General features: G+C 42.5%; 1 long non-coding RNA gene across 1 annotated transcript in view; it reads left to right on the top strand.

Annotated features, from left to right (window-relative positions):
* Positions 1-13,225: 13,225 nt before the first annotated feature.
* LOC120609045 (uncharacterized) overlaps positions 13,226-23,369 on the top strand; it is a 12,681-nt gene continuing 2,537 nt past the window's right edge. Inside the window, exons 1-3 of the long non-coding RNA XR_005654637.1 lie at positions 13,226-14,212; positions 14,291-14,560; positions 21,899-22,042. This is a non-coding gene — a long non-coding RNA (uncharacterized LOC120609045). The remainder of the gene's footprint in view (positions 14,213-14,290; positions 14,561-21,898; positions 22,043-23,369) is intronic.

The following is a 23,369-nucleotide window of genomic DNA, read 5'->3' as shown; positions in this document are numbered from 1 at the left end:
AGGTAGAAACAGGATCATGTCTCTCCCCGTCTGGGGTGTCAGTCTTGGAAAATCTCTTAGTGAGGTGGATCTTAAAAAGGTAGCTGAAATCAATGACTTGGGCCAGAGGAGAAGTGGCTAGGAGATAGGCTGCCCTTGGCTTGGTGAGAAAGGGGTCAGACCTTGGTCATTAAATTATGGTCCGTCTTACAGACCCTCACTCAAGCCAGCCATTCAGACCTCTGAAGAAGTGGCCGTATGTTGAATCCAGTGTATTTAGCATGAAGAATCCAGTTTCCTACCATGGTTCAAAGTGCACGTCCGCTTATAGTGGCCACTCACTTAGCAGCTGTGCGCCTGGGGCAAGTTTCTTGGCCTCTGTTTCTTCATTCTTAAATGAGGTCAATAATCAGACTGACAGCATGGCAACTCCATGTTGGTGGTGAGTGGAAGTCATGTGACTTGGTCTTAAAGTGTAGGACGACTTTGAAAAAGAAGGCTATGGTGGTCAAGGTAGGCTTCCTGGAGGAGGCGAGGTTCAGACTTTGGTCCTGGCTTGTTCCTGGTCCAGTGTACACAGGTTCAGCATCCTGTGCTTGCAGGCAGGCCTCATAGGAGTGTGCTCTCTGTGACTGGCCTTTGCCATGTGCTCAGGTGTTGGACACAGGCACCCAGATAGAAGAAGTGAGTGTCCATGGCCAGACTGCTCCAGACCACCTGCAACCCAGCAGAGAAGAGACAGGTAAGACCTAGGGGTTTGCCATCCTGTGGCCCTAGTTGGAAGGCTGCTCTGCTGAGGAGCGGAGAGCCGGCCCCTCCCTGACCACAGGGACCCGAGTTGCCTACTGTGGGCTTGGTCCTACTGCACAGGGATGGGAAGACACTCTCCTTGTCTCAGGGATTCCATCTGGTTTTTATATTCATGTGTAGCAGTGATGAATGTTACTGTAAAAACAGAAAAAGGCAGGAGAAACGGACCTCCTCCCGGAACGAACGTTTCATCGCTTCATGTCCGGGCTGCCTGACTGATGGAACTTGACATTCGGGGCTCATTAGTGCGGGAGTTCGCTTACCATGAGCAGCCTGCTGCTGGGAGGTCACGAAGGAGCTTTAACTTTGCTCTCAGTGAGAGACTGGGCTTCCAGGGAGAAGCTGTCCGGCAGGGCTGACCCCCGCCCTGGGGCTCCCCCTCTCGCTTGGTGGAGGCCCAGCCAGGCTCTGTGTCCCTTTCTCTGGGGAAGTGGTCCTTCCAGGTCCTGGAGACCAGCCAGGGGCCACTCCCCTGCTTCCTTCTGCCTGGTCAAGATCCTAGATTGTCAGAGTTGGAAGAGATCTCAGCGAGTCCTACTCCAACCATTTACATGTGGGGAAGCTGAGGCCCAGGGATAGGAGGGGTTTGCTCAGAGTCACCCGGCATGTCAGGGAAAGAGCGGTCGCAGACAAGAGCCTGGACTCTGAAGGCAGAAGGACTAGGCTTGCGAGCCTTGCGCTGCTCCTCACTGGCTGTGTGGCCCTGGCCAGCAGACGCTCTCTCATCTCACAAGACCACAGCGGGGACTGAGAGAACGTACCCAAAGTACCTAGCACAGCACCTGGCACAGACCGAGGGCACAACACACCTAGTTATTGCTAGTTTTCTTCTTGTCATTAAGCCCAACCTCCTGATTTGCAAGGTGGCCTGTTGGTTCATGGCGGGGCCTTTTCTCTGCCTTGATAAAGTGCCCAGCAAAGTCAGACATAGCAGCTCCACTCTGACTTTGTCCTGTGGTCTGGAGCTAAGTGGCAGAGGTCTGGTGGCAGAGCTTCCGCAGGAGGGAAAATGCTCCCTGTGGGCAGCAGCATGTGTCATTATTGTCACCGCCCAGCATAGATGGGCTCCAGAACACCCCAACCTAACGAATGAGCGGTGGAATGATGGCCTGTCAACTTCTCCAGATCTGGGAACCCTCCGGAGCTCGCCTCTGAGGCAGAAAGAGCGTGAGATTTGGAGCCAGCTGCTCTGCTTTCTTCATCAGCAAAGGGGGAATCTGCTACCGAGCCTCATCCTACCTCCACCTACACATTCCAACTTCCGTCGTATTCCTCACAACCCTTTGGACAGGCAGGAGCTGTATTACTACTCCCATTGTGCAGATGAGGAAACTGAGGCCCCGAGAGGGTAAGTGACTTGCCCAGGTGATCATCAGCCAAGCCAAAGCTTCAGGCCAAACCCCCGGGCTCCCTGGCCGGTCCTCGTGCGGCTAGAGTCCTTCCATTCAGCAGGCTGAAGAGAGTGTGGATGAAATTAACTAAGTCAGCAGATTCTCAGCCTTTCTTTCACCTGCCTTGGGGATCAGCTGCTTTTTCCTCTGCCAAGGCAGAAGCAGCCCTTCGGGTTGAGAGTGCATTGGGTTTCCACCCCACAGACCTGGGTCAGGCATTAAGCTTGGCTCCTGGAGAAAGGGAAGGGTCTCTAAACACAGGATGGGCAATGTGGGCAGGGGGCTGCGACCCCAGGCTGGGGGACCCATTTAGGATGGCTTCCGGGTAAGATGTGCATACTTTCCTCTCCAAGACCTCTCACACAGCCCTGGACGAACAACCCTTACCACCTGGCTGGATGTCCTGGTGATTAGGATTTAATGAAGTGGCTGCAGAATGCTCAGCAGGCTGGGGGCCATTCTTTGCGGCCTACGGAATGTACCTCTGCCCTGGTGGGGGCTCTGAGTTTTGTGTTTCTGGCCAACCTGCTTCTTGTATATCTATTTGGAACTAGCAAGTGCCTCCAGAACATTTTATTGGGTTCTTTTGAATTAGGAGTTTTAACAACCTGAAGTACAAACATAGAAGCCGTTAGGGAGAGAGAGTAAATGAAGTTGGGGCAGTGTGCAGGAGAGAAAGAAGGAAATCTCAAGCTGAGTTTTGGAATAGAGCTTGAAGATATTACAGACAGCAGGCTGCATCTTCCATGACAGGAGCCCTTCCCCCGAACCCCGCCATGGTTTATAGAACACTTCGTCCACGTAATTCTATTGAAAGCACATACTACCCCTAAGAGACAGTGACGGTTTGTTTATCATCTTGATTTTACAGATGGTAAAACTGAATCTCAGAGAGGTGCTGAGACTTGCTCCAGATCACACAGCAGAGAACAGACAGGGCTGGGATCCCAGCCCAAGCCTGGTGTTCTCTTCCTGACACCACAGTATCCCCCCTGAAGTCTTTGATTTCTATTCTCGAGTTAAGTATTAGCAATGGTGCCAGAGCGGGTGCTGTAGAAGCTCTGGTCCGATCCACGGGGACCCCTTTACCCTCTCAGGGTGACCACTCGCCAGCTTCTGTGTATTTTGCTTCCAATGGCTCTTGCCTGCAACCTTCTTTGGAGGCTGCCTTTGAGCTATTGGAGCCATTTGCCCAGGCAGAGGGCTGAAAATGCCTGAGAGTTAACTGGGGTGGTCCATAGCCAATGATTAACTGGAGCCGGAGTATGAAAGCCCAGCTCCCTCTCCTGGAGGCAAGACAAACTCTGAGGTGTAATTTATACCCGAGTTGCTCATGGGATCAGGCTGGCACCAGGACTTCACCCGGGATGGCACCTGTCCTGCTTAATCCACTTCCTCCCTCTGGTCTCTCCTAGGAGCACTTAATAAACCACTTGTAAATAAATTCTCATCTCCAAGTCTGCTTCTGACAGGTGCTGAGCAAGGAAGGGCTTGAGGATCGAGACTGTGAAAAGAGACGGGATCACTCCAGGGGAAAAGAAAAAAAAAAAGGCTCCTGACTTGTAGTGTTTGCCATTTTCCATGGCATAGATATTTCCACCATGGCTCATTCCTGCTAATAATGCAACATCACTGAAGGCAGAGATGGGCAGAGATGCACCACTGGCTCCTGTAAGCCAGTGTGAGTGGGCTCCAGCAGACCACTGCGAGTAAGTTACCTGCGTGTCTCTAACATCTCTATCTCCAGAGCTGGGTTCCAAGGGTCAGATCTTGACTTTTCTGGTGTCCGGGAAGAGTAACGATTCCCTGGATCCATTTGGCAATAGCCCATTGGGTTTGTACTGATAAGCTGAGGACCTAGATTTCATTGTGAAAGTCAATTGTCCCCACGGAGTGGACATCTCCTATCTCCCTGCTCTGGGACATCACAGTGCTCACCCACCTTCTTCAGTGTTTGATGCTACTGGTCTGGGGTCTGCCTAGGGCCCATTCTTGTTCTGATGCCATGATAACCTCCTACACGTGGAGAGCACTTTACAGTTTGCAAAGCATTTTCCACAGCCATCTTCTCGTATATTCCTCCCACCTAGGTTGGTGGTGGGGGTGTGATCACCACCTTACAAACAATAATCCAAGGCTCAGGGAGGTTTACAGGCCCCACTGGTAAATGGCGGCAGAGCAGGACCAAAATCTCACGGATCCTATGGTCCAGTCAAGTACATTTTTGTCTGTTTTGGGCAGATTGAGCATCATGAATATTAAAATGTGCATCATAAATTGAAAGCCGGGTTAAAATCCACATGCCTGGCTTTATCTATTTAATTTGAAAGTACTAACCTTAAAAGTTCTGTCAACTTATATCCAATTTTTGGTTTTCAGTAGTAGGTGAAAACCAGGAGATTTGGAGGGAAGAGAGGACATGACACTGTTCAGAGGTGATTCAGTCTCTCCCCAGCCTCCCCCAAACCCAAACACCTTTATAGCCCAGGTGACCATGGAGAGGTAGACAGAGGTAATATTTCAATCCAAGGCGGTTCAGGTCAACAGCTTCTTTAGTCAAGATGACAAAGGTATTTATTACAGGAAATCCCTGGCAAGGATGAGCTCTGCTTCTCAAAGAGACAGCAATAAAGGCAAGCTTTTGCCCGGAGCAGTGGACTTCTGAGGCTGATCTGCAAGGCTCTGGCTGAGGCAGTATTCACATTCCTGCCGGAGATGGAATCTGCTCTTTTGATTAGGGAGTTGTGAACGGCACACACCCAGGGTCGGGCCAGAAGATTTATACCTGTGACTTCACTTGCTATCCGCAGCCCTCTCAACTCCAGGATGGAACAGCTGCAGTGTTTGACTAGACTTTCAGGAAAGATAGAGCTGCCATCCGCCAGACACACCCACCCACCTGCGCATTCACACCCACACTCTTGGTTTTCTTCCAGTGCCGTGCTAACGTGTGTATTGCCTGAATGAATGTTCCCCCAAAATATCTGCTGGGGGATTCGTTAAAAAATACAGATTCTCAGGTCCACTTTTAGTCTGATTCAATAGATTGGGAGGGGTATGGTGTTAAGAAACTATAGTTTTAACAAGACCACAGGGAATTCTGATGATTGGATCAATTCAGTAGATGTGGCCCAGTGCCTCTGGAACTACAGTAGTTGTTTGAATCAGCTAGAGGCTCCTTAAGAAGAGTGCTGATCTTTTTACCTGGGCCTGAGAATCTGCATTTCCGGCACACTCCCAGGTAATGTGATTGCTGCTGGTGTGGGGACAACGCTTTGAGAACCACTGGTGCAGACAGACCTTAGAGCCAGACTTAATCCGTCTAAGCCTCAGTTTCATCATCTGTAATGTGGGGTAGCTCAGAATATCTACCTCTTAAAGGTTGTTATAAGGACTAATTGAGTTAATACTCGAAAAGCTCAGCAGTATCTGCTACATGCTAAACAGTGTGACATGTTTGTTAAGTAGATAAAACGCCAGCCTAGATGTTGGGTATATTTTCATTCATGCACTTAGTGAATACTTAGTGATACCTACCCTGTGCTGGAGCCATCTTGGATTAAGTATGGTACCATGCAGTGGAGCGGGAGGCAGACACAGCCCCTTCTTATTCTGTGGTAAAGAGTGGTGGATTTTCTGGTTCTTCCAGCATGTCATTCTTGGGAGCCCATTTATCTCCCCAGACCTTAAAAGCACAATGATGTGATCAATATCAGGACTTGTCCCTACTGTCCTGGCACCCTGGACTTTGCCTTCTCAGCACTCATCCTAATTCTTAACCACGCATCCATTTGCTTGATGGTTCAGGAGGGCATGCCTGTTAGGGGCAGACTCTGTCTCTGGGCTCATTCCTGCTGGGTCTCCAGCTCATAGTGCAGTGCCTGGCACATTGTAGCTGTTCAGTGAATTTGTTGAATGGGTGGTTGGATGGATGGATGGATGGATGGATAAGTAGATAGATGGATGGACAGATGGATGGAGCCTGGGTCACTCCAAGCCTCTCCTAGGTGACCACAGCAGTTTCTGGTCAGGCTCTCCCACCTCCATTCTTTGTCCCTTCAATCCATTTTCTCCACAGCAGCTGCAGAGATGGTTCTCAAACTGAGGTCTGATCTGCTCATGCGTCTGCTTAAAGCCTCTTCCATGGCACCTCTTATAATAATTTTCTTCTATGGACCATATGTAGGCCAAATTCCATGGCTTTTTAATTAATTCGTGTCTCCATTTACAAATAATCAAAGCCACATGACTGTCAATTGAATTGCTGATTAGGAGGAGATAAGTACTAATAAAGTTTTGGCTTAAAGCAGAGAAACTTAATGTCTTATTGAACTATGCAGATTTACCTTGGGTAAGTGTATGGTTCCTGCCAAGCTTCTAGAATTGCTGAACATAGCTCACAGATACTCCTTCCTCAAAATACCTACTTAGACAGTCAGGGGGTAGGGATGCCTGATGGGGAAACCATGTGATTATGGAGAAAACGCAAACTTCTTAGCCTGGAGTATAAGGCTCACATACTTGGTCTGATCCTCCTTTTTGAGTTTTGTCTTTTGCTACTTCCCTTTAATTGTCTGGTCATGGGTGTCTCCCTGACCAGGTAAGAGCCACCGTAGGGCCGGAGTCTAGCCCAGTACAGCATGTGCTCAAAAACTGGAATACATGAATAGTATAATATACAATAGATTTACTTTTAAATTGTCTTTCCAGATTATTTTTCTCATACTTACAATTTGAATTTTTCCAATGTAACACACAGGTAACCTTTATGAAGACTATCATTTCTCTATCTGGGTGTTCATGTACTTAAAATAGGGTGCTAAAATGTTACTCACCAGGAGGAGGCCAGGACAGTGGGTGTCTTTGAAGGGAGTGGTTGGAATGTGGTAGCTTTCCCCATTTCACAACCTTTTCTGCCCCGCCCCCCTCATTGCTGCCCCAGGGGGTGGTATTGACTCCTTACTTCAAGCCAGGGAAGACAGGCTCAAGGGGGACCACTCAGAAAGCTTGACATACGTTTCCTAGAATTGGGGGCCTGGTCATATGAGCATTCCTATAAGACAAGGGGACCTATAGTTGGCTGGTGGGGCAATATGAACCCAACTGTGAACATTTGAGTTAGGGGATCTTTGAAAACTCAGAGAGTGGGGTGCCTTAAGCGGTAGGAGAAGTTCCCAGAAGTTACTTGAAAAAAACCAGAAAAGGCATCATTCCCCTCAAGAAAAAGAGTGAGCTTTGAACAGAGTCAGCAGCCCACGATTACATCTGAACCAGGAAATCCTCTTCTTCTTCCTCTCCTCCAAACCCAGGGACCTCATGGGTAGTTGGGGAGCAGGATGAGGAGATGTTTAAGGCAGAGAAATGGAGAAACAACGGAGTCATCATTGGCTCACGGCAGCCTCCCTGGCTAAAACTGGCCTGAGCTGGGGAGGCCTGCACTTGGTGAGGGTAGACAGTGAGTGAGTATAACCCCGGGCCTGACATTTTAGATGCTGTAATGAGACTGTGCGTAGAACCGAAAGTGACCATAAGACCATTTGTTATCTAAGAGTGACCAGAAAAGTCATGGGACCTGACTGAGATTTTTATCCCAGAGCAAAAATTCCCTGCAGAGCTGGTTTAAAGGGACAATGGGCTTGGCCTGGGGGCAGAGGGGAGTGGGGAGAGTTTGGAGAAAGTTGTTCAATATAATGGTTACACAACTACATTTACAGAGACATATGAAAACGTATATACATAAATCCACATATATAACACAGATTTGTATCAATATATGTATATACAATATAGCTATGTGTATAATACATGTATTTATATGTACAAACTACCATTTTTAGAATCTGTTTCTGCATATGTTCTAAGCCAGGCGTTTTTACATGTATTAGCTTTAATCCTCAAATAAGATAAATATTATCACTATTTTACAGATGATAAAACTAAGGATCAAGGATATGATATCTTTTATCCCAAGCTCACATAGCAAGTGGCAGAGCTACAATTCAAACCTAGGTCCCTTCCCTCATCCAGACTATATCTGTGGCTTCTGTGAGCTGGGTCTGTCCCCAGGGGCCAGATCTTATCCATAACTTGTAGATATGTCAATTTCTGTGTCTCTATACTGAGATTTTTCCTTCTATGCATGGATAGGTTGTGATTAATTGATGTGCTATTAGCTCAGGCTAAAGGTTCCCCCTCTCCCTTAGCTTAGTCAGGTCTCAGCTGGCTTCTCTAACAACACAAAGTCACATGACTAGAGCACATGGAGAAAATGACAGAGCTATGAAAACTTTGGGTACCAAAATAGTGCCGGGTTAGGGGTGGTGAAGGGCAAGGTGAGCATGGCATAGATTATTTGGTAAAACAGGTCCGTTTGTCCTGGCCGAATTTACGAGGAAGTACATCTCCCTCCTTCCTTCCTTCTGGCCCTCCCTGAAAGCTGCCCACGTGGCCAGGAGGAGTCCTTTATCCTTGGAACAGTCACCTCCTAGAAACCATGAGACCATGCCCAGACCACGTATGGCACTGTTTTAGGTCTCTAAATCTGATTTCCTCAAAGCAGGCTGTAAACCCATGGCACTATGCTGGGGGAGGTGGGGAGACAGCTGGATGCATGGGGGTACGAACTGTATACTTGGTTTAATGCTCTGCTGTTGTCATCTTGACATTCTTTAAGTAAGGTGCGCTGCATTTTCATTTTGCCCTGAAAATTATGTAGCTGATTCTGCTGGGGTCACCTCTGTCTGATACACTCGTGTCTCCTCCACAGTGCCCAGCACCAAAGCAAATTCTGCCTGAACCATGTTGTGTGTGAAATTGCTAAACAAACAGTAACAGGCCTGAGCTGTTGTACATGGTTGGCATGGAATGGCGTGCGCAGGGTGGAGAAGTGTATATGTACTACATAGGAGACTTTGTATGCAGGATTCTGCCCAAAGGCAAAAAAATTCTGTTAACTGGGATCTCAATCAAGAAGTTACTCTTCTCAACTAGAGGAAAAAGATAAATTACTCCCCTCATTCCTATACCAGAGATGAACCCCAGAAACAAATAACAGAACCAGACATCTGGCCATAAAACCTTGAAAACAGAAGCCATCCCCTTGGGTAATAAGTAATTAGCAGCAGATATTTTACTAAAAGGATTGGAGGGATGCAAAGCTTCCTCAGCAAAGCGATTGACAGAGAACTGGCACTTGCAGTAGACTCTGAACAAGCATATAGGCAATGACAATTAATGTTCTGCAAATCCCGAGGGTCCTACGTACCAGGTGACTGGCCATCTGTATAGTTGGGCTGACCAGAAAAACAGAAATCAGGTCATGTATTTATAACAGAGGGAATATAATACAGGGAATTTGTCACACAGGTGATATGGAGGGGTCCAAAAGACAGAGTTCAGTAAAGTAACTCAGATCAGTCAGCATAGGAAACCACTCCCACCTGAACTTGGAGAAATAAAGGCAAGCGACGACGTTACTGGAGCCCAGTGTGACCTGGAATCGGGCAGGTTTGCTCAGGGAAGCTGACTCGTGCGCGAGCTGCTGCTAGAGGAGACACCCAGCCAGAGAGCTAGGAGAGGAAACCCCTTGGCTTCTTCCCCCAGCCCTCCAGTCTCTCACTAGTGCCTCCCCTGGGCTGAGGCAGGAGTTTGGGAAAGGTAGCCTATTGGGTCACCGCGTCAGTGATAGAAACAGCTCCATTTCCTTCTTCTGTGAAGTGTCTGTTCAAATCTTTTGCCTGTTCCCTACCCCTCAACTGGATTGTTTATCTTCTTATTGAGTTATAAAAGTTCTTTATATATTCTGGATGCATATTCTTTGTGAAACATATACGTTGTGAATCTTTTCTTATAGTCTGTTGCTTGCCTATTCTTTTTCTTAATAGTGTCTTTTGAAGAGCAGAAGTTTTAATTTTGACAAAATTTTATCTTTTCTTCTAGAAATTTTATAGTTTTAGCTTTTATATCCAGGCCTATGATCCATTTTAAACTTATTTTTTTTGCATATAGTGTGCTCTAGTCAAGGTTCATTTTTTTTCCATATGAATATCTACTTACTGCAGCACCATTTGTTGAAAAGATTATTCTTCTCCCCATACAATTAACTTGGTGCCTTTGTGAAAATCAATTGACCATTATGTGTAGGTCTATTTCTGGCCTCCATATGTCTGTGTTTACTCTAATACCACGCTGTATTAATTATTGTAGTTTTCTATAGTTTTCTAGTAAGTCTTGAAATCAAGTAATGCAATTCCTCCAACTTTATTTTCCATGTTTAAAATTCTTTTGGCTATTCTAAGTCTTTCGCATTTCCATATAAATTTTAATTATCAGCATGTCAATTTCTACAAACATGCCTATTGAAGTTTTATTGAATTGTATTTACTAGATTAATTTACGGTAAATTAACACTTGTGATGATATTGAGCCTTTCAACCTGTGAACATGGTATATTCCTCAATTTATAAAGTTTCTTCTAAAAGTTATTAATTTCTTTCAGCAATGAGCAATGTTTTATAGGTTTCAGTGTAGAGGTCTTACACATATTGAACTTTCATTCTTAAGTAGTCTGTTTTTTTTTTTTATGCTGTTGTAAATTAAATTATTTTTTAAATTTAATTTTTTGTTTCCTATTAATACAATTGACTTTTGTATATTAACTTTGAATTTTGTGATCTGATAAATGTTTATTAGTTTTCATAGTTGTTTCATAGATTTATTAAGATTTTCTACCTAAGCAATAATGTTATCTGTAGAGACCATTTTACTTTCTTATGCATTTATTTCTTTATATTGCTTTATTGCACTGGTTAGGATCTCTAGTACAATATTGAACAGGAGTGCTGAGAGACACAGAGAAAATCTTGCTTTTTTTTTCATCTTAAGGAGAAAAGTTTGACTATCTCACCCTTAAGAATGATTATAGCTGTGAGATTTTCATGGATATCATTGATTCATTAGGTTGAGGAATTTCTCCTTTAGTCCTAGTTTACTGGGAATTTTGTAAAATCATAAGTGTGTTTTGAGTTTTGTTAAATGCTTTTCCTTGCATCTATGAGATAATTATATAACTTATCTCTTTTATTCTGTTATGTGGTGAATACCAAATTTAAAAAAAAATCTTTCAATCTTACTCGGTTGTAATGCATTATCCTTTTAAAATAGTTCTGGATTTGATATGTTAATATTTATTCAGAATTTTTATGTCTATGTTCATGAGGGATATTAGTTTATTTTCTATTCTTGTGATATCTGGTTTTGTTATCAGCTAATGTTGGCTTCATAGAATGAGTTGGTAAGTATTCCTTGCTTCTTAATTTTCTGAAAGAGGTTGTGTAAAATTGATATTACTTATTCCTTAAGTGTTGATTAGAATTTATTAATGAAGTCATCTGGGTCTGCAATTTTCTTTAGTAGGTTTTGTTCTTATTGTGAATTCAATTTATTTAATACAGAAATCAAATTTTTTCTTTATTCTTACATCAGTTCTGATAATTTTTGTCTCTCCAGGAATTTTTCCATTTCATGTAGGTTGTTGAATTTATGGACATGAGGTTGTACATGCAATCCTCTTATTTATTTCTTTATGATCCTTTTAATGTCTGTAGGATCTTTATTGATGTCCCTTCTTTATCTGTCCTGGATATTCATGTTTTTTTCCCTTGTTCAATCTAGATAGAGTTTTATCAGTTTTATTTGTCTTTTCAAGTACTAGCTTTTGATTTCATTGATTTTCCTTATTATTTAAAAAGTTTTTATTTTATTAATGTTTATTCTTATGTTTATTTTTCCTTCTACTAACTTTGAATTTAATTAGCTTTTCTTTAATTTGGAAGCTTATAGATAATTTATTCGAGACTTTTTTCCTTTCTGATATAGGTACCACAGTTATGAATTTCCCTTTAAGTGCTATTTTAGCTGCATAAAACTGATTTTTGATATGTTGTATTTTTACTATCATTCAGTTTAAAATATCTCGTTTTACTTCTTGTAATTTCTTTTCTAATCCATGGATTATTAGAAACGTATTGTTTAATTTCAAATACTTGGGAATTTTCCAGGTATCTTTTTGATTTCTAATTTAACTCTGAGAACATACTTTATATAATTTTCAATCCTTTTACATTTTTAAAAAAATGTTTTATGACCTAACATTTGGTCTCTCTTAGTGAATATTCCATGAACACTTGAAAGGAATATAAATTCTGCAGCTGTTGGGTATAGTGTTCTATAAATATCAATAATTCTAGTTGACTAAGAAAGTTCTTCAGTTATGCTATAAAATTACTGATATTATACTTGTTCTATTAATTAATGAAAGAGGAGTGTTGATGGTCTATTCCTCTTTTCCGTTCTGTCAGTTTTTGCTTTATGTAATTTGAAGCTGTTAATAGGTGCATACGCATGTAATATTGTTATGTCTCATTGATGAGTTGGCCCCTTTATTGTTATGAAATCTTCTTCTTTATATGTAGCAACATTTCTTTTCCTGAAGTCTAGTTTGATGTTAATATTGCCATTCCAGCTTTCTTATGGTTATTATTGTCATGCTATGTCTTTTCCATGCTTTTAATTTCACTCTCTCTGTGTCTTTATAGTTAAAGTGTGTTTCTTGAACAGAATATAGTTGGGTCTTGACATTTTTATTTAGTTAGACAGTATCTGCCATTGAATTGGTATGATTATTCCATTTAAATTCAATGTAACAATGATGTGGTTGGATTGAAGCTCGTCATCACATTTTTTGCTTTTTCTTTGTCTTACTTTTTTGTTCCTTATTTCTGATTTTTCTTGGCTGAGTTGAGTCATTTTTAACATTTTACTGTCTTCTCTATCGGCTTATTAGCTATACCTTGTTCCCCTCACCCCATTTTCTTTTCCTTATGATTGCTCAAGGGTTTATAACATGCGACTTTAACTTAATAAAAAATCTGCTTTCAAACAATATTATATAATTTCAGATAGTGTATAAATCTTATAACTATACTTCTGTCTTCTGTGTTATATTGATATTTATCTTATTTGTACATGTGTTATAAACTCTGCGATATGGTGTCATTCTCTTCTTTTAGTCAATTATCCTTTAAGGATTAAAAATGAGAAAAATTGTTATATATTTATCCACATATTTACCATTTCTGGCACTTTTTATTCCTTTATAGAGATAGATCTGAGTTTATATCTGGTATTAAGTTCTTCTAGTTTGAAGGAATTCCTTCACTTCATGGTAGTAAAGACCTGTTGGCTATAATATTTTATAGCTTTTTTTGTTTCTTTTTTGGGTGAGGGTTATAAAAATATCTTTATTTTGTCTTCCATTTGAAAAGTGATTTTTGCTAGATATAGATTTTTTTTTATCTATATCTGTCCATCTATTTATCATATACCTATCTTACTTTCAGCACGTAAAAGCTATTATCCTACTGTCTTCTGCATTGCATTTTTCTTAAAAGGAGTCGACAGTCCTTGTTGCTTTGTTCCTCTGTAAGTTTTATTTCTCTGATGTTAAGATTTTCTCTTTATTTGTTTCCAGCAATTTTATTATGTTGCATCCTGATGTCATTTTCTTTGTTTCATCCTGCTTGGGATTCATTGGAATTCTCGGATTGGCAAATGGAATGCTTCGTTAAATCTCGAAAAATTTCAGCCATTTTTTTTTTTCCTTTGCAAATTCTTCCAAATTCTGGAATTCTAAGTATATGCATGTTAGACTACTTAAATGTTGTTCTGCAGGTCACTGAGGCTCTGCTAATATTTTTCAGACCTTTTTTTTCCTTTTTGTGCATCAGATTAGACGGTTTCTGTGGTCCCCTTCTCAAGTTCGCTTTTCTTCTGCTGTGTCTAACCTGCTGTTAAGTTTCTTTATTTATTTACAATTGTTTTACTCATTTCAGTTACCGAAGTTTACTTCAACAATTACCTGAGGGCTGCTCTGCCAAGTCCTGGCTGTCTCGAGTAGGGGAAAAATGACAAAATCTGAAGGTTTTGCGTGGATGACCCTAGCTGACGGCCCAGCCTACCACGCCCAGAACAAGGTGGGAACTGGGGCTTCAGCGTCGTCCTTGTGACGTCACCACGTCTGGCCCATTGAAAATGCTTTCTCCCCACTGCAGCAGGAACTAGGCACACTGCGCAAGTGTGAGGCTGGGCCCGAAAGCATCGCGTTGTTTGGGGCGGCGCCCTTCCCGAGGGCATCCTCTGAGCTAGGCGCTGAAGTCTGGGTGCAGGGCTAGGAGTGGCCCCAGGAGGTCCGTTCAGAGCGGCTCACTGGCTGGCACTGGCACCCATCTGCTTCCGACTCTCCGAAGTGGGCCAAGCTTGAAGAGAGATGGCGATATCTCTGCTAGACAGGGCGGCTCAGGTCAGAACCCAGCACTCTCAAGGTTGGTCATCGTACTCACTGCGGCCTGCTTTTAAGTTTTTTTTTTTGCGTGAACTTTTCATTTCCTATATTTCTCATTTTAAAAGTTTTATTTTATTCTTTTGATATTCTCTATTTCCTCTTAATTATGTTAATTTTTTTAAAAAATCCTTAAAACTATAGTGGTTATAAAGTTTTTGTCTGCTGATTCTATCGTCTAGACCATTTGTGGGTCTATTTTTGTTGGCTTATTTTTCTCCTGATTATTGCTATTACTGACGTTTTCTTGCTTCTTTGCTTGCCTAGTAATATTTGATTGGATATTGGACATGTGATTCTGTTGTTGAGTGTGTGGATTTTGTTGTCTTTAAAAACTGTTTTGTTCTTCATGCAGTTAATCCACTTGGAGGAATAACTCAGTCATTTCAGGAATTGCTTTAAACTGGTTGGATGTGACTAGAATAACCTTTAGTTTAGGACTTCTTTAGCCCTATTCCTAAAGCATGGGCGTTTTGGAGTCTCTTAGATTCTTTGGATGTTGAAGGAAGTCTCTCCAATCTGAGTAGTTGGTACTTGAACATCTAGTTCTGGGTGAGCTCCAATAGTTTTTATTACCCTGGTAGTTGTTCTTTGCCTGCTTTTGTGGAGTCTCATTCTGTGCATGCACTGCTTGGTATTCAGACAAAAGACTCAAGGGCTCTCCATAGAGATTTCTGGAAACTTTCTCTACATGAGTCCTTTTCTAGTATTCTACTTCCCCAATTCCAACTACTTTAACCTCACTGAACCCCATTCTTTTTCTTCTTATCTCAGCAAGTCCACCATACTTCATTTGGGTTCCCCCAGTTTGTGCCACAGTATAAAAAGTGCCCCCCACCCTGGCAAAAAGTTGGATTTATGGGAGGGCTCATAATTTTAATTTTCTTTCTCAGGGGTCACAGTCCTATACTTCCTGCTTTTCAATAATTTCAGTCCAATTTCCTGATTGTGAAGAGAGGACAAGTGTTTTCATTGTGACCATTGGTGGAAAGTTCCTCTTTATTAAAACATCTGTTTAATATTCCATTGTGTATTGTGCCATAATTTATTTAATCAGTTTCCTATTGATAGACATTTATGTTGTTTCCAATATTTTCCTTTTGTAAACAGTGTTGGGTATAAATCATCATACCTAATTAATTTCATACATGTCTGAGTATAGAATAAATTCATAAAAGTCTCAATCAGTGTCATGTCAACTTTTAATATGTGTGTATTTTTTTTTGTATTTTAAATTTGGTAGACATCTTCACATAGCTTTCAAGGAATTTTCTATTTGCGTTTTCACCAATGATATCAGAGCATGCCTCTTTCCCATGCTTTTGACAACTTTTTGATCTTTACATATTTGGTGGGTAATCTTCATTTCTCTTATATATCAGGAGGGTAGCTATCTTATATAAAATTAGGAGCCATTAGTAGTTCCTTTTCTGTGAAATGACCATTCACAACTTGCTCTACTAATTGTAGTAAAAAAAATCACACAAAGAAAACAGAAAATAAATATATAAATAAATGAGAGAGTTGGACTGATTCTTTTAAGGTCTCAACATGCTCTAAAAATTTTAAACAAAACACTCTAGTGCAAGTCAAACCAACAACAAAAAAACAACTCAGAAATACAAATGGATTTTGACATTCAGAGCAGAGAGTTAAATCAAGGAGGGTAAAGTATAACAAAGATAAGTGTAAGATTCAGTGTTTGGATTAATCCAGGGCAGTCACCTAATGAAAAACTAAAGAAGTGTGGTTTATTAACATGTGTGAAACAGACCTAGTTGGCTGAAAAGAAGTGTGGTATGATCCTAATGTCTGGGAGGAAATACTGCTCTAATTTCTATCTGTGGGGATAGAAATGCTGTTGTTGGGAAGGGGGAGGATTTCCCTGCTCTGGGCTGGTATAAAAAGGAGTAGAAGGTTGTCCAGAAAAGAGAGATTGTGTTGCTGAAGGGACTCAAAACCAGGGTATGTGAGAAGTGATGGAAAAAACTGGGGATGTCTGACAGGTAGAAGGGAAGGCTCAGGGGTGCCATGAATCAAGTCCTCAGTTGAAGGAAGATGCATCCTATGGAAGAGAAAGTGGACAGGTTCTGCCTGTTTCAGAGGAGGAGATCAAAGATAGACCAGTAAAGTAAGCAGGGAGAGAAATTTTAGCTCACTATAAGAAAGGACTTTCCAATTGAACTTTCAAAGATGATAGATGCTTCCCCAGAGAGTGGTGAGTTGTCTGTCATCGAAGCTATTCAAGTATAGGCTACATCTCCTCCATTGGGAATTCAAGCATCTCGAGGATGGTTAGACTAGACGGTCTGCAAGTTCTCTTAAATTCTGATGTTCTATGATTTCACATTTTTTTTACAGATAAAAAAAAGTCAGGCTCTAGTAGAATGACTTGCTGGGAATTAAATGACTGAAAAGTGGCAAAGTCATGTCTGGAACCTAGACTTTGAAAGACATTGTGGAGTTTATTTAAATCCATCCCCATCTTTGTAGCCTTGGACAAGCCTAAGCAAGATAACTTTGCAGAGTTATTGATGATGTCCATTATGACAGCATGGACTTACCTGGAACCCAAATTCTGGAGAACTGAGTTCTAATTCTACCATCTTCATTCAGCGAGTCATTTCATCTTTCCCAGTCTTAAGCTCTCTTATATACCAAACATTGATGATCTCCAATTGTACCATCTCTGCTCAACCAGCCCAGAGGAACTTCTTCCTCAAAACTTCTAAGGTTGTACTATCTGTATACTTGATGATTCTCCCATATGTCTGTGCTCTCTGTGGACAAGGACCATGCCTCGTGGTTGGTTGCATGCCTGAAGCTTCTGGTGCAGTGCCGGGCATAGAGCAGGTACACCGTAAAAAGCTTCTTGTTTTCTAACATCCGCTTGACTTCAGTTCCTGGGGCCTGTGGAAGCTCCATGAGGAAACGAATGAGATCTCCCTTTATACTCGTTAGGAGGAGATAATAAATCAATAAAGGTATTCAACAAGATAAAAAGCAGATCAGAGCATCTGCTCCGCCCAGGTGGTTGAAATCAGCATGTTTCCTGAGGAAGTTTTGCCCAGTCACCTCAAGAGTGTTCTGCTGTTTTAACTGTTAGAAGGGGTTTAATGATAAAAATATGCCCTGGACACGAGTCTCTGTCAGATATGGAGCTCAGCCAATAGCCCTGTTTTCAGCCCTGACTGTAAGTTGTTGGTGGCTTTGGATACCAGAAATGATGAAATGTGTCAAAATAGGCAAAACTGGACACTTCTACTCTGACATAGGTAGGTAGAGCCTTGGCCTCAGGACTTTCTCCGTGGGAAGATGGAACTTATCCCCATGTAATCTTGCTAGTCATGTCAACCTTATCCCGATGTCATCTACTGTGAACCTGAGCACAGAGAAGCTTCAGGGAAAGTGCTGGCCACCTGGAAGGACAAGGCTGGCTGACTTAATTGTTACCTGCAGCTTTCAAGTGACTGAGATGGGATGGGGGAAATGGAAAGGCAAGTAGGGGTTGAGTGGGAGATTGTGGTAGATTGAAAAATTGAACTCAGTTCTTCACTTCTGTATAGGAATATTCTGCATTGACACTCTTGCCGTGGCTTCATGGTAGGCAGGGGAACCTTCCTCCCTTTGACTTTGGGCTTGGCCATGGGACATACTTTGGTCAATGAGATGTGAGAGAGAATTGAATTGCGATTGCGCAATTGGGCTCGCTCTCTGTGCTTCTGCCATTGCTCTGAGAAGCACGTACCCTAGGTAGCCACTGTTCTTTCAGTCTAAGTCCCAGAAGGTGACGTGGAGGAGAGCAACCCCAGCTGAGTCACAGAGCTGCAAAGAAGAAAAATGAGTATTTTTTGTAAGTCACTGATATTTTAAGGTTGTTTGTCATGCAGTATTATGTGTCAATAGCTGACTAATACAGAGGTGAAAGCTGATGTGTGTATGAGAGGAGCTATTTTGGTAGAAAGTTCCAGTTCTTTCTCAATATTCCAGCTAAGCCTGATGGCACTCTTCCCACCCTCTGGCCCTTTGGACACTGTATTCTCTGTCCCTCTCCATCAGTGGCCAGGAGGTGCTGGTCTCACAGGAATTCTCTTGGGTCACTTGAATAATAAGGACTAGTGTTTTGGGAGCATTTTAGGGGTGGGATAGTGGGGGGATAGTTTAGGGAGTCTGAATTTTCTTAGTGTTGTTTAAAGGCTTTTGGAGGTGCTTGTGGAATCACGTGGACCTCAGAGGACACAAAACCTGGATGCCGTTGCTGTGCTTGGACATCCTTCACCTTTCTTTTCTGGGACCTTGCCCTGTTGGAGCCTTCTTTTGGTGTGAACTTAAGCAGATGGAGTCAGAGTAGAGCCTTGCAGGGTAAGGCAGAACCTGAGCACATTGGAGCCAGAATCCTCACTGGAGAATGTTCACCCTCTAGTGACCAGTGGGTCAGTGCCGTGTCCTTCACCAGGAGTGCAGCAGTAAACGTTACATAGTATTCAGTTGTCTCAAGTAGAGAACTTTCCAGATAACTGAGTGTTTTCGTCAAGTTCCAATTCTTAAAATATACTTTTAGTAGAATTATCTTGAAATATGTCATCCATGTTATTTCCTTATTAACCTATGGAACATAGCTCGTCTTTGGCTTCCAGGTTTGGGGTTCTTAATTGAACATAAATGATTTTTGAGCTTTAACACAGTGAACCCAATGACCACAGGCCTAAATGGCCCTAGACTGCAGAGATGTGGAGATCTTAGGGTCTGATCTTTTAAAAAAAAAATTTTAATTGGCTTTATTTTTTTAGAGCAGTTTTAGGTTCACAGCAAAATCGAGTGGCAGATACAGAGATTTCCCACATATCCACGTGTGCACAGCCTCCCTCGTTATCAACATCCCCACCAGAGCAGTTACCATTGAACCCGTTCTGACACATCACACTTACCCAGAGTCCATACTGTACACTAGGGTTCACTCTCGGTGTTGCACATTTTATGGGTTTGGACAAATGTACAATGACACGTGTCCATCATTGTAGTATCACACAGAGTGGTTTCACTGCCCCAGATCCTCTGTGCTCTGCATTTTCATCCCTCCTTCCCCTAACAACCTCTGGCAACCACTATATTTTATTGTCTTCAAAGTTTTGCTGTTTCCAGAATGTATTATACTTGGAGACATATAGTATGTATCTTTTTCAGATTGGTTTCTTTCAGTTTGTAATATGCATTTAAGTTTCCTCCATGTCTTTTCATGACTTGATAGCTCATTTCTTTTTAACGCTGAGTAATATTCCATTGTCTGGATGCACCACAGTTCATTTATCCATCCACCCACTGAAAGACCTTTTAGTTGCTTCCAAGTTTTGGCAGTTACAAATAAGCTGCTACAGATATCCATGTGCAGATTTTTGTGTGGACATAAGTTTTCAATTCATTTGGGTAAATACCAAGGAGTATGATGGCTGGATCATATGGTAAGAGTATGTTTAGTTTTGTAAGAAACCACCAAACTGCCTTCCAAAGTGGCCGTACCATTTTGCATTCCCACCAGCAGTGAATGAGAGTTCCTGTTGCTTGGGTCTACTTTTGTAGACCCCGCTTGGCTTTCTGTTTTGCTGTCTTTTGTCATCACTTGTCACTGAATCTTCCCTTCAGTGTGCTGCCTCTAATTATATTCATTTCTTTTCTAGTAAAATGGGAATAAAAATAGCTGTTTGTTCTGTAGGTTGGAGTGTTCATCCAAGAGGCACCACTCGAATTCCTTTACGAACATCCCATGTCGAGGAAACAGATGCCCAACATTGCACAGGGTCAGTTCCCTCAGGGGGTCCCATAATCTAGTGGAGGTGACAAGACAAAAGCATCCAGAAAGAGTCATAGGAAGGCTTCCTTGAGAGGTCAGATGGCCCTGGAGCAGAACCTCGAAGGTTGATGCCTTCAAACTGGGCATAAGGAAGAGTTCATTGCTGGAGGCCAGAGGTGGCCTTGGAGTCCTACCTGGTTGTCGAGGGAATGTGGCTTATAAGCAGTCAGTTGAAGACAGACTTGAATGAAACTTTTCTGGCGACAGCTTTACTCTCTCCCCATCCCGGCTCAAGAGTCAACAAGTCCACATCGGATGTGACCTGAGGACTGGGGTCCAATCACCTTTTCAGCTGCCTCACCACGGTGCATCGACTCTCCCCAACACGAAACGTTTGGAATCTGTCATGGGCTGGCCACTCTGCACTGAGGCCCAAGATGGCAGGATGTGGCTTGGGAATCACACTTAGCGAGTTCTGCTCTGCCTCTTCCTGGGTGCTTGTGAGTTATTAACGTAGTGTTTTTTGGTTAATACCTTCACATGGTTCAATACTCCAAAACACATCTAGGGAAATTTGTATCAGTTTTGTCCTCTGGTCACCCAGCCCTCCCTGCTAGAAGGCACCTGGAAGAAGAGATAACCACTCTTTTTAGTGTTTAATACATACCTCAAAGATTAAAACATAGACACAAGTGAAGGAGACTATATTTATTTCTCCCTCTTTTACACAGAAGTTAATAAATTACTTTGCCATTTTTTCTTCAGAATATATCTTGGAGATCTTTTCATTCTCATTCAGAGACACTTTGCTTCTTTGTTTGTATATTTATAGCTATATAGTATTCCACCGTATAGCAGAACACACACGCACACACACACACACACACACACACACACACATATAATTTTTTTTTAACTAGTCCCATGTAGTGGACATTTGAGTAGCTTGAGTAGGAGTTTTAAACATAGCTTGGGAAGGCTCTCCCCATTGGCCTCTCTCTTGGCAGGTGGCCTGCAGTACTGGAAGGCTGGCCACAGCCTCTAGAGAATCATTAGGGTAAATAGAACTAGGACCAGCCTTGGGGATGATGTCTCCATTCAGGGAAGCAGCCATGAGAGTCCATCAGTGGCTGGAGACTCATGTTTGAAGGCAAAAGAGAAGGACCTGCTTCTTTGCATAGATTGGGAAGCCTTCAGAGTCTTGAATTCCTGCTTGTACCTGCTGCCTGAAGGCTTGTAGGTGGCAATGGCCCATGCTTGGAGCAGCTGCTCACACATATGTGTTCTTTGCAGCCCTATAATGTGGATTGTTCTTGGAGGGAAATGTGAGCAATAGACCTGAGGTTTGGGGTTGTGATGTGGTGGTTTATGGTAAAACCTCTCATCGCTAAAGCCTCCTCTTCATTGAATTCTAGACTGAGTGTAGAATTCTTTATTTTTTACTCCTAGTCAGGACAGAGGTAACCCTATTTATCTGACAGCTAAACTTGTAAATTCATTGTCATTGTTGACATCTGTCTGATTGGCTCATAGAGGTGGACCAAATGGGAGTCCTGAACAGTCCGGGTATGGATATCTTGCCAAAGAGGCATCGGGGGCACAGGGAGGAGGCTGTCTAAGTCAGCACAATGCAGGAGAAAAGTGCTCTGTGGAAATCACCCCCACACTCCTGGGAAGGTGAGTGCATTGAAAAAGGCCAGCAGATAAATGGTGGGAACGAGGATTCTGCCTCTGCTCTTGAAACAGAGTCCTGGAAGGATCAGGTCTTCCGAATCATGCAGACCTAGTTTTAAACCCTGGTGCAGCTACATCCAAGCTGTTGCTTGAGCAAGCAACAGCTTCTCCAAGTCTCAGTTTTTTCATCTATGTAATGGAGATATTAATACCTACCTTGCAGGGTTTCATGAAAATTAAGTGAGGGGTGGTCTGAATGCCTGGCATAGGTAGCATTTTTAATATCTCCCCATTTATAAATACAAAACCCAGCCCAATTCTTTTCTTTTCTCTTGTCCTTCTCCTCTTCCCTTGAGTGCTGGTAGACCATACACATATTACTTAAATCCCCTGTAATTATGGAGCTGGGAAATTGGGCCAGAAAGCTCTGCAAAACCGTTATTTCTCTGTAGCTTGAGTATGTGCGTATGTGTGTAACAAGAGATTGGGTGGAGGAGAGTTTAACTTCTCCATTTCTAACCACAAACATACTATAGGTACTGTGACCTCTGTCTCCTCTTTGTATCCTGAAGGATTTATTTTAAGGTCTGCTATAAAAGCAAGACATTGCTTAATTGTCTCGCTATAAAATATGTAAAGTATTACACTGTTGGGGCTCATTAGCCAAAGCAGAGCTGCTGTTGAGTAGTCCATAAGGTGCTACTTGGTAATGAATGTGGCAAATGATTCTCCTAACTATCTAAAGAGTAATAATAGATATGTCAGCTTGAACAAACAAGTCCCCAGTCCCCAGGGGCCGTGGAGACACCGGATCATAATGAGATGGAGGGGCAGAGCAAACACTTGTATTTTTGTGGACCTGGCTCTCTGTGTGCTTTGCCATCCTTCCAGGTCTGCAGAGGTGGAGTGTGCCTTCCATTTGCATTTTTGTTTGGGTGAAGGATCTTTCTCTGCTCATGGTGTAAGTTGCCACCAGGTGTTAGTGACAGTCAAAGTTCCTTTCCCCTAAATATGGGGCAGTTGGGATCCTCATTTAGCAGCCTTTCTGGCAGAGTGGTGTTTTCAGTGGCTCTCTCAATCCCCTGAGGCTAAAGCTGAAGCTCATTATTATCATCCACTCCATGGCTCTGAGTCTGAAATAAAGCAGAGAGTAGGCATGAGGGGAGGGGAGTATTCTTGGGCACTGGTGTGTTAAAAGCTATTTGGTCCTTGGAGAACAATATGGCGGTTCCTCAAAAATTAAACAGAATTACTGTATGAACCAGCAATTCCACTTCTGGGTATATACCCCAAAGAATTGAGAGCAGGGACTCAAACAGATATTTGTACA

Source organism: Pteropus medius, unplaced genomic scaffold, assembly GCF_902729225.1.
Source record: "Pteropus medius unplaced genomic scaffold, Ma_sr-lr_union100, whole genome shotgun sequence".
In the NCBI taxonomy this organism is placed as follows: domain Eukaryota; kingdom Metazoa; phylum Chordata; class Mammalia; order Chiroptera; family Pteropodidae; genus Pteropus; species Pteropus medius.
This window is presented reverse-complemented; position numbering and strand designations above follow the sequence as displayed.